Source organism: Oncorhynchus clarkii, chromosome 22, assembly GCF_045791955.1.
Source record: "Oncorhynchus clarkii lewisi isolate Uvic-CL-2024 chromosome 22, UVic_Ocla_1.0, whole genome shotgun sequence".
In the NCBI taxonomy this organism is placed as follows: domain Eukaryota; kingdom Metazoa; phylum Chordata; class Actinopteri; order Salmoniformes; family Salmonidae; genus Oncorhynchus; species Oncorhynchus clarkii.
Window position 1 is genome coordinate 4,162,064 of NC_092168.1, and position 10,274 is coordinate 4,172,337.

The following is a 10,274-nucleotide window of genomic DNA, read 5'->3' on the forward strand; positions in this document are numbered from 1 at the left end:
TATTTCATAATAAGTCACTGAATTACATCATCTTCCTTATTGAAGATGTGTCCACTGAGGTCATATAGACAACATTTCAAATTGTAATCCCAAGACACATAATGAATACCAATGGCAAATACACCATTTTATTAACAACACTAGCTTTAATTAGATGCAGTTATTTTAAAAGGATCAGATATTTGTACCCAACACTGGATTCAGCATTTAGTTGTTTTTCTGGACTTGACTTCAAATGATCTATCCACTCCCATTGAATGGCCATAAAACTTTGCTGGGTGGTTGCATCATGTGACTGGCTAAAACCTTAATAGGAGCGCGTTAGTCAGTCACAGCCTGTAGCATTAATTAATTTGTCTAATGTGAAGATGGATTAAGTTCCCCCTTGGCAGAGGAACGCTCCCACCAACATGTTAACAACGTCTTCAGAGACCAATGAGCCCCATTTACAGTAAGTGTCTGTTTAAGAGAGCGAGGGAGAGAGAGAGAGAGAGAGAGAGAGAGAGTGTGTATGTGTGTGTTGCTACAGCGGGCTATAAGGGGTCCCTCCGGTGTCGGCCACAGAGAGCAAGGCCATTTGACACAGACACACAGACATGCTTTAATAGAGCCAAGCTACACTTGCTCAATCATGCAATTAGAGTGAGTTATACAGATAAAGACACTCTCCGTTACTCCTCTGTCTGTGATGGGAGGGCGGGAGGGAGGGGAGAGAGAGGCTTTAGTCATTTACAGAGGTTGATTTATGCCCTGCTGGTCTTGAGAAAGAAGTAGTCACTCACTGATAGCCAAGCTCATTACGATTAATTAATTAACGGCAGGATACAGAGTGACAGAGCAGAGGAGCGGGACAGAGGGGACAGAGAGGGGGGAGAGGAGGGAGAGAGAAGAGTTGGAGAGGGGATGGATGAGTTGGGGAGGAGGAGAGGGGCGTTGTGGAGGAGGGAGAAGTGAAGTGGAGAGAGAGAGAGAGAGAGAGAGAGAAAAGTAGGGGAACATAGATGAACCAGGGAGGAGAAGAACGGGAGAGAAAAGGGTAGGGGATGAGAAGGAGTGTGGAAAAGTGTAGATGAGAGCAGAGGAAACAGGGAGAGGGTGAGCAGAGGATAGGAGGAGGGAAGGAGAGAGGTAGAGGGAGAGGGGGACAGGAGAAAGGGAGATATAGGAGAAGGGGGAAGGGGAGATGGGACGGGGGAAAGCAGATGAGTAGAAAGAAAGGGGGGTTTACCATCTGTAGATACGTCCCTAAGCAGAGTCACTGGGCCCCCCCATCTGTCTGGTTGGGTCCCAATGTCCCTTTAAGCACCCCATTGTTGGAGTTGTTCCTATTCACTGGTACTGGAGCTCAGGGGTACCAGAATCACCTTCACTCTCAATGCAGTGGGCCTGGGGCGTTTCTGCGAATGTGAGTATATGCACAGTAACACACAAACACACAGAAACACACACCCTGAACTCTGACCTCTCCCACTGAGAATGACATCTAAATCGGAGCTTATCCACTCAGAACAATAACACTGCACACTGCTCAATTGGCCAAATAGCACGGTCTGGGGTTTTCCATGCTGTGTGTGTGTGTGTGTGTGTGTGTGCGTGTGTGTGTGTGTGTGTGTGTGTGTGTGTGTGTGTGTGTGTGTGTGTGTGTGTGTGTGTGTGTGTGTGTGTGTGTGTGTGTGTGTGTGTGTGTGTGTGTGTGTGTGTGTGTGTGTGTGTGTGTGTGTGAGCTAGAGATAGAGAGAGCGAGAGAGAGGACAGAGTAAGTCCTGGTAGGAGCCATCAGGCAGCACCCTGAGGCTGTGTCTGTTGGCTGAAGGCTGGCTTTGATGGACCAAATCACTGCCTCTTATCTCTCCCACGTCTATCCTTTCTCTTTCTCTCCCTTCTTTTTCTCTAAAGACACTGAGGCCAATCCATCCACTCTCCAAAACCCACCTGTCATAATGAATTTTTTTTTTTTTATATACTGTATACAGTTGAAGTCGGAAATGTAAATACACCTTAGCCAAATACATTTAAACTCAGTGTTTCACCGATCCTGATATTTAATTCAACATAAACTCAATAAGTCAAACAATCTGGAGAAGAAGTTAGCTTTTCTATTGACGATATAATATATGAAAGCCAACATTTTGATACATGTCCAATTGGATTCACAAGGTATCCAATATGTTGATATAGTGTAAGTAGGATTAGAAATGAAGGGAATTAGATGATCTTCCCTTTCTACATAATGAATAGCACAGCCGGTACTCTCTCTCTCTGTTGTGCTTTAAGGCAAAACCCACCTGTCACCATCTGTCTCCACTGTTTTACCCAGTCAGGTGTTGAGGTAGTGGAGGGGGAAGACCGTCAGAAGTCAGAAGAAGCCTCTATGGCCACAAGCAACCATTACTTCATTCCCTCTCAATTTGATACACTTCATTTATTGCTATGTGAGATCCTGAAAAATAGAGAAAAACAGAGGATTCGGATGTCATGTTAACTATAGAATATAACTAATCCACCATGGAGTACCTGGATCTCTCTCTCTCTCTCTCTCTCTCTCTCTCTCTCCCTCTCTCTCTCTCTCTCTCTCTCTCTCATTACAGAAATCATTCCTGCCCCCCATCCCTCCATCTCCATCCATCTCTACATGGACTCGAGCACCAAACATAGCAACGTGACATGAATCACTAATCACTTCATATTAACAGGCGTTAACGAGTCTAGGCCCCAACCAGGGGGAGAAGTAGAGGATCCCCCTCACGATATTAAAGAGCTAACATAACATACACAGGAAAAGACCAGAATGCAAAATGGCCTCCAGCCTTTGGAGAGCTTTGCGTTAGCTGCAAAGTTGTTTTCCTGCAGAATTAGGCGATTGACTAATGGCGTAAATGCTGTTAATTACCCGTGCCAGAACCCCAAACAGGCTTTTCTGCCTCTAACTAATAAGAAATCAATTAGCTAATGAATTGGTCGTTAAGTGGAAAAGCTAATCTTGGCGGGGGTATTTTTTAATGATTTTTGTGTGTGTGTGTGTATGTATGTGTGTGTGCCCGTGTGTGTCTGTGTGTGTGCCTATGATCCCGACTAATTGCCGTTGTCATACGGCGCTCTCAGCTTTCAGTATTTCCTAATGAACCTTCATTAGATCATAACTGGCACTCTTGGAAGATTCGCAGGCAAAACCTGCTTCCCAATTATTTTTAATTGCCAGACATTCACACAAACAAGTGCTGCACCTTTGCCGAACATGAGAGCCGTGCCTGGCTTCGCCTGTGTCTCCTTCATTACTCCATTTGAAGACGATTAGATGGCGGGCAGGGTCGCTTTCCAGGCTGCTGTTGTCTGTCTGTATCTAAACAGCTCCATCAGTTCAAACCAGTGGGCTTATTGTTGCTTATTGTTACTCTCCCCTTCTTCACTTTGATTTGTGGCGGTAAGAAATGCTGCTGCTTCTGTCACGGCAGGGATTGGTGTCTGTGTCAACGTTGTACACACACACACAGACGTTGTAGAGACATACACACACTCATTTGTAAAGAAACTGACAAATGTACAAACACACACTCATGCATTCAAGCAAACACACACACATATACAGTCTGTGTGTGCCACAGTACCTGTACATGTGTCAGCCGACAAAAACAAAGGAGTGAGAGCATCCCTCCTAGGCATGAATAATTAAGAAAAGACAAAAGAGCCTTGTTTTTCTTTTTCCATTCGCTCTTTCTTTTTTTTGTGTCTCTCAAACCCCAGCCTCTTGTTTTTTAGAGTTATTCACTATTACAGTAAGATATGGATGAGCGTGTGTGTGCACGCGTGCTCGCATGTGCTTGTGTGGGTGTGCCCTCAGTGCTCACGGAACAGCTTTCTTGGCACAGGTTTCCAATTGGACCCAGTGAACCATCTTATAAATGCAAAAGTCAATCAGATGGATGCATTTTTACAGTTTATCCTGAATAATTTTTTTTCTCATAAACACCCGACTTTGGTGACACTTTACAATAAGTTATTATAACGTGTTAATCAGACCTTTTTACCCCTCTCTGCCTTTCTCAGCTGATGACAATCTCAGTAGCCTTGGATTCACGCTACGAGAAAATAATCTATAATAAAGTTTGACAACACTTTCTATGAAGTATAATGTTTTATAACATGCTTTATAATGTGTTAAGACACTGACTATAAGCATCCATAATAACTCGGAAAGGAGCGGTTATACAACGATGAGGTTTTATTGACAATTAACTATAATGACTTCTAAGACTGTGGTGCATAAAGTATGATAGCCAGTTATATCACACAAAAGGCCCTATATTACATTAAAAGAACAACCATAATGTATTGTAAAGCTTTATGACGAACTATTCATGTGTTTCTGTTTGCTATAAGTAAAGTGATTAACTTTAGCCTTTAAGCAATGTGTGATCATTTACCAGAGGGACAAACGCACCACAACACATTAAGCTAACCAGGTAACACTTTATATAAGAGTGTGATATGGTCATAAAGCAAAGCTGTCCATTATTTCAATACACAACAAACATAGCTACATTCACAGTCGGAGTGCATAGAAAATAACTGTGTGGCCATAAGTCTGCCAGTGCGGAAGTTGCTCCTGCTAGCTAGCTATCTCCCAGCTCTATCAAACCTTTCCTTGTAGATAGGCAGTTTAGCCGTAACATTCTTGTTGAGAGAGAAGTCTTGTCACTAGCTAGCTAGCCATTCACTCCCAAGTAGGACATGAGCAGAAGTAAGCTATTTATCTATGTAGAGATAGCAGCGCTAGCTAGCTAACTTCACTAACTAAGTAGCTAGCTACAGGTGGAATTAAAACGCTTACTCCAAAGCGCATTGCACATTAACATCCTCTTTCACTTAAACTCATTTTTGTAGTTGTTGTTGTCATAACACATGATTAAGCATGTTATGAATGATTATATATCTATGTACTTCCTAGAAAGTGTTACCATATGTTTGAATTCTTCCTCTAAATTCACTCAAACCCTCAAAACAATTTCAGTCTAAATGTAGGCCAAACAAGGTTGTTATTGTTCAGTTCCAGACCTAGGCCGTCAACCCGACTCTCCACACACCCTGTAGACTCAGTATTAACAAATCTGTTGGGCAAGCACATATTCTCCCTGTCCCAGTAATCCAGCTAATATGCTTTCAGTGTCATGCCAGAATCGCGTGCCTTTGAGGTAGCTGTTCCTGGAAGTAGTAGTGAAAGTATGCTGTGGCCAAGGCCTCTGATTTATGGTGAAGCCAATCACCTTGCACCACCTGCTCTGGTTGTGTGTGTGTGTGTGTGTTGGGTGGGTGTGTGTGTGTGTGTGTGTTGGGTGTGTGTGTGTGTGTGTGTGTGTTGGGTGTGTATATTTCTGTGTGTATATATGCGTTTGTGATGACAAACAGTAGGAAGAGGGCTGGATCAACTTCACTGACGGCCCGGGTTTTGATAGCGGATGAATGGAGCACCAGATGTCTATCAATATTTAGTAGTAAACATCACAAAAGTGTGGCGGTGTGGCAGCTGAGAACGTGTGACAGTCATGAACTGGTAAGAGGCAAAAATAGACTCTGGTTTCACCTATTAAACAGAAAGTGTTATAACTTGCCTGTAGTTTAGTCCTGGTTTTATGGGAACTGTGAGACTCTATAAGTCCTAGATTTTGTCAGTGCAAATACATATTCTTCATCAGCACCAATTGAGAATGCATTGAAAAACCATTCAGTCGGAAACAGGTCTTCATAAGAACGTTCAAATCCATATTGTGATGAATCATGCAAACCATGAATAGCGATTAAAATTGACAGGATATCTCCGATTGAGCCGACATTTGCAGAGTTTACCATGAATGTGATATCTTCGAAAATGGGAACATTACGTGTAAAAGGCGCATTGTCGACTGCTCTCTAAAACTTGCTTGGATTGAATCCAGTCCTAAGGCTTTTTGTGATTTGTTTTTTATTTATCATATACAGTACCAGTCAAAAGTTTGGACACACCTAATCATTCAAGGGTTTTTCTTTATTTTGAAAATATTTTCTCCATTGTAGAATAGTTGTGAAGACATCAACACTATGAAACAGCATATATGGAATCATGTTATAAGCAAAAAATATTAAACAAATCAAAATATATTTAATATTTGAGATTCTTCAAAGTAGCCATCTTTTACCTTGATGACAGCTTTGCACACTCTTGGCATTCTCTCAACCAGCTTCACCTGGAATGCTTTTCCAACAGTCTTTGAAGGAGTTCCCACATATGCTGAGCACTTATTGGCTACTTTTCCTTTACTCTGCGGTCTAAGTCATCCCAAACCATCCAAATTGGGTTGAGGTTGGGTGATTGTGGAGGTCAGGACATTTGATGCAGCACTCCATCACTCTCCATCTTGGTCAAATAGCCCTTACACAGCCTGGAGGTGTGTTGGGTCATTGTTGTAACGCTCATCTGAAGAAGAGGGAGTGGACCAAAGCGCAGCATGGTACGTGTTCATGATGTTTATTAAAATCTGAACACTAGAACAAAATAACAAAGAGCAAAAACGACAACGAACAGTTCTCTCAGGTGCAGAAACACAAAACAGAAAACAACTACCCACAAAACACAGGTGTGAAAAAGCTGCCTAAGTATGATTCTCAATCAGAGACAACGATAGACAGCTGCCTCTGATTGAGATCCACACCCGGCCAAACACAAAGAAATAGAAAACATAGAAATAAAAAAACTAGAATGCCCACCCTAGTCACACCCGGGCCTAACCAAAATAGAGAATAAAACCCTCTCTATGGCCAGGGCGTGACAATTGTCCTAAGCGCAAACCAGATGGGATGGCGTATTGCTGCAGAATGTTGTGGTAGCCATGTTGGTTAAGTGTGCCTTGAATTCTAAATAAGTAACTGACATTGTCACCAGCAAGAACCATCACACCTCCTCCATGCTTCACGGTGGCAACCACATATGCGGAGATCATCCATTCACCTACTCTATGTCTCACAAAGACGCAGCGGTTGGAACCAAAAACACAACATTTGGACACATCAGACCAAAAGACAGATTTCCACCAGTCTAATGTCCATTTCTCGTGTTTCTTGGCCCCAATCAAGTCTCTTATTATTATTATTGGTTCCTTTGCAGCAATTTGACCATGGAGGCCTGATTCACGCAGTCTTCTCTGAACAGTTGATGTTGAAATGTGTCTGTTACTTGAACTCTGTGAAGCATGTATTTGGGCTGCAATTTCTGAGGCTGGTAACTCTAATGAACTTATCCTCTGCAGCAGAGGTAACTCTGGGTCTTCCTTTCCTGTAGCGGTCCTCACGTGAGCCAGTTTCACCATAGCGCTTGATGGATTTTGCGACTGCACTTGAAGAAACGTTCAAAGTTCTTGACATATTCTGCACTGACTGACCTTAATTTCTTAAAGTAATGATTGACGGTCGTTTCTTTTTGCTTATTTGAGCTGTTCTTGCAATGGTATTGGCTTGGTCTTTTACCAAATAGGGCTATCTTCTGTATACCACCCCTGCCTTGTCGCAACAAAATATGATTGGCTCAATGAAAATTCCAAAATTAACTTTTACTAAGGCACACCTGTTAACTGAAATGCATTCCAGGTGACTACCTCATGAAGCTGGTTGAGAGTAGGCCAAGAGTGTGCAAAGCTGTCATCAAAGCAAAGGGTGGCTACTTTGAAGAATCTCAAATACAGGACAATGACTCAACACACCTCCAGGCTGCGTAAGGGCTATTTGACCAAGAGGGAGAGTGATGAAGTGCTGCATCAGATGACCTGACCTCCACAATCACCCGACCTCAACCCAATTTGGATGGTTTGGGATGGCTTGGACCGCAGAGTAAAGGAAAAGTAGCCAATAAGTGCTCAGCATATGTGGGAACTCCTTCAAGACTGTTGGAAAAGCATTCCAGGTGAAGCTGGTTGAGAGAATGCCAAGAGTGTGCAAAGCTGTCATCAAGGCAAAAGGTGGCTACTTTGAAGAATCTCAAAAATAAAATATATTTTCATTTGTTTAACACTTTTCTGGTTACTACTTGATTGCATATGTGTTGTTTCATAGCTTTGATGTCTTCACTATTATTCTATGATGTAGAAAATAGTAAAAATAAAGAAAAACCCTTGCATGAGTAGGTGTGTCCACACTTTTGACTGGTACGGTATATACTGAACAAAAATATAAACGCAACATGTAAAGTACTGATCCCATGTTTCATGATCTGAAATAAAAGATCCCAGAAATGTTCACAAAAAGCTTATTAATCTCATATTTCGTGTGCAAATTTGTTTACATCCCTGTTAGTGAGCATTTCTCCTTTACCAAGAGAATCCATGTGGCATATCAAAAAATCTGATTGAACAGCATGATCAAGGTGCATCTTGTGCTGGGTACAATAAAGGCCACTCTAAAATGTGCACTTTTGTCACGAAACACAATGGCACAGATGTCTCAAGTTTTGAGGAAGTGTGCAATCGGCATGCTGATTGCAGAAATGTCCATCCGAGCTGTTGGCAGAGAATTTAATGTTAATTTCTCTACCGTAAGCCACCTCAAATGTTGTTTTAGAGAATTTGCCATTACGTCCAAACGGCCTCACAACCACTCCAGCCCAGTTTCCTTTTGGCTTCTTCACCTGCGGATCATCAGAGACCAGCCATCCAGACAGCTGATGAAACAGACAGTAGTTCTGTCTGTAATAAAGCCCTTTTATGGGGAAAACATATTCTGATTGGCTGGGCTTTGCTCCCCAGTAGATTTGGTCCTAATCAATTGAATTCAATTGACTGATTTCCTTATATGAAATGTAAGTCAGTTAAATCTTTGAAATGATTGCATTGATATGTTTGTTCAGTTAGATACTTTACCCTCTTGGCAATGTGCAGTTCTACATAGTATGGATGTGCCCTATTATTCATCTGCTGAAACTCTTTTTCTCCCCAATTGGTAGTTACAGTCTTGTCCCATCGTTTCAACTCCCATTCGGACTCTGGAGATGCAAAGGTCGAGAGCCTTGCGTCGTCCGAAATACGACCCTGCCAATCCGCACTGCTTCTTGACACACTACTTGCTTAACCCAGAAGCCAGCCACACCAATGTGTCAGAGAAAACACCGTACAACTGGTGACTGTGCAAGCATCTGCCCAGCCTACCACAGGAGGCACAATGGGACAAGGACATCCCGGACGGCCAAACCCTCCCCTAACTCGGACGACTTTGTGCCAATTGTGCGCCTCATGGATCTCCCGGTCACGGCTGGCTGAAAGATTTAGACTGCATGCAATAGACAATTGGCAAAGTATCTCTGTGAATATGTGAAAATGAATCTGAAGGGAAAAGAGGTGAAGGACTAAAACAAAGATCCAATACTTGAAATGTGTGTCATTGTTTTGTATTAGAAATACTCACTTCAAATTCAGCTCTACCCTTGGAGTATTCCACCAGAACAAACTATATTCTATTGGCTAAACCCAACAAACACCTACAGAAAGTTCACTAATTAAAAATATGTTTCATATTCTGTTGTGCTGTCTTTCCAACTCAATAAACAAGCAGAAATCAGATTACACACAACCGTCAAACACGCACACACACACACACACACACACACACACACACACACACACACACACACACACACACACACACACACACACACACACACACACACACACACACACACACACACACACACACACACACACACACACACACACACACACACACACACACACACACACACACACACAAATCAAATTACAACAAGTCTAATTGAACTTTATGATGTGGAGGAGAGCATATGCCGTTTGGGCCAATTGAATCATTAGAAAAGTACACTGTAGCTTCAGGACCTGCCAACACTGCAGCTGAGGAAAATATGTGTGGAACTGCAGCCTTGTCCAGGCCCGCACCCAAGCACACACATACAAGCATGCATGCTACCATGCACACCCAGACATTCACAGGCCCACAGATGCATGTGCACACATACAAACACACAAACAGATATTGTTGAGAAGGAACCTGCAAGTAAGCATTTCGTTGGACGGTGTATACTATGTGAATCAAATCAAATCATGTGCACAGTTTAGCAGGTGTTATGGCGGTTGCAGTTAAAAGCTTATGTTCCTAGTTCCTATCAATCAACGCAATAAGGGCCCGATTCAGACTTAGGAAATATACGCCTTTCTTACGCACACCTTTCCTACGCACTTCTCAGTAGTTGGTATTCACACTTACCTTATACAGGTGCATAATGGGCT